We start from the raw sequence: 1,964 nt of genomic DNA, 5'->3' as shown, positions 1-1,964 counted from the left end.
AGTGCGTCTGTGTGCTTATGTGTGTGGTAAAAAAGGCGGCAGAGCTCGGCCAAAGTGTGTGAGGTTAGAAAGTTGTCATCAGCCATGGGGCGGAGGTGACAAGCCAGGTTACAACGCTGTACAGCTAATAGTAGTGTTAAAACTTGTCATTCATCATTTCATCATGTGTACTTCCCTAAAATAAAAAAAGGTTTACTCAAAACAAGTCTTTATAGTTATCACTAGCAAAGCCAGAATAAACATAACCAGGAAAAAGAAGAAAGAAAAAAATGGACATTTATAATTTACATTGGGTTGAAATAAATGAGCAAGAAATAAAGAAAGAAAGGAATAAAGAGACTGAGTAAAAGACAGAATGACTGAAAGTCAAGGGAAGAACTGAACTGTCCCTATGTCACACCTTTTTTTCACTTCCTTTGGCTACCACATCGATTAATCCAAAAGGGCACTCAGACCCAGTTATAACATACACATGAAGGCTCCACCAGTTGAGAAGCAATGAACTAGTGGTTTGGTTAATAAAAACGGAAAAATATACAAACATTGTATGAATATTTATGCCTGAATGGATTATAGTTCATTTTAATTTTGAAGAACCATTTCCTAAATAAAACTCTACAGAGAGTTATAAATACTCATATTACATAAAAAAGATTATCAGTTTCAAAACTGATCCCTATATTATAAATAGCTCATAATAATTCCCTATAGTGCAACCAAATCAAAGATATTTAGCAAAGATGTTTACTTACAAACAAGAAACTAAGATTTTGTTACCGGAGGGCGAGAATAAGTTTTACATATTTGATATTAAGAATGAAAAGTGTTAAACTATGGAAATAATGTATGTTTATTTGCTGTATATTTATCATGTGTCAGGCTTCAATGTTATGCACATTAGTATTTATTTATTTTATCGTTACTCATTTATTTTATTTCTATACACGGAGCTCCAAAGTTGCGTAATGTGGGAGGAGATGACAGGAATATAGACAGGAAACTTGGGGCGTGAGTGAGGGTACGACATCCAACAAAGGTCCCTGGCAGAAATCGAACCAGGGAAGTTATATGGTAATAAAAGCGTTATAATATTCTGCCACTAGCCCTTGTGTCAACAAGATCCTAGGCACTCCCTTTTGTATTTCACTGCTTGCTTACATACTGTTATAAAGCATAAAGCATGAGAGCATTATAATTCTTTTCCATGCCATATAAAGTTTAGCCTGTTTCTTTAATGACAAACCATAAAAAGAGCGGGGATGAAAGACAGAAGGTCAGCCGGGACAGGTTCTTAGGCAGCAGAAGTGCTCAAGACAATTCTCTGAACCACTAAAGAGTCCATTTGTATGCAGGAGGCTTCGGGCATTCGTCTCCAGCAGTGTGACAGGAGAGTTGGGGCCATGGTGTCTGTCAAGGCAGGTTAAGCTTACCCTCGGGACAGAATCCGGCAAGCATCAAGGTCCATTATGCCAGGGATTAAGTCTGACGGGGAGGGATAGGCGCGGCTGGGGTGTACACGAAGACTTTTCCCCACCAAGTAATTCCCCTCTCCTCCTTGTTTCAAAGCTTTGAGCAAACCGAGTTTGTGGGGGTGTGACGATTTAAGAGGCAGGTCTGCAATCCCAGAAAATCACTGGGTTGTATCCTGGATGGGGGAGGGAGAGAACATCTTCAACATTTACCGTCAAAGTGTCCCTGAGCCCTTCTTTGGATGATCATTCTAGCAGAGAGAAGCGCTTTACCATAATTGTTTTCAATTAGTCTGCTGTTTTGTCCATTGTGTGGCTTCCATTGAATTTCACTGCAAAATGACACAATCTACCACCTCCGTCTCCTCAGTCCACTATTAAAATATAAATAAAGACTATTTAAGTCAGTTTTGAAGCAAATATCATAATAATAATTTGATGAGATACTTTACTAAATCGTGAGATGTTTTGATTTCTGTTTGGGAAAACTAACAT

At 38.3% G+C, this 1,964-nt stretch overlaps 1 protein-coding gene across 1 annotated transcript in view; it reads right to left on the bottom strand.

The window, feature by feature from the left end:
• Positions 1–1,964, bottom strand: part of wdfy3 (WD repeat and FYVE domain containing 3) — a 91,587-nt gene that overhangs the window by 59,797 nt on the left and 29,826 nt on the right. The gene's annotated exons all lie outside the window — the stretch shown is intronic.

Source organism: Morone saxatilis, unplaced genomic scaffold (assembly GCF_004916995.1).
Source record: "Morone saxatilis isolate NCDOM2014 unplaced genomic scaffold, NCSU_SB_2.0 Contig16, whole genome shotgun sequence".
In the NCBI taxonomy this organism is placed as follows: Eukaryota; Metazoa; Chordata; class Actinopteri; family Moronidae; genus Morone; species Morone saxatilis.
Note: the sequence above shows the minus strand (reverse complement) of the source record. Positions and strands in the feature narration are given on the sequence as shown.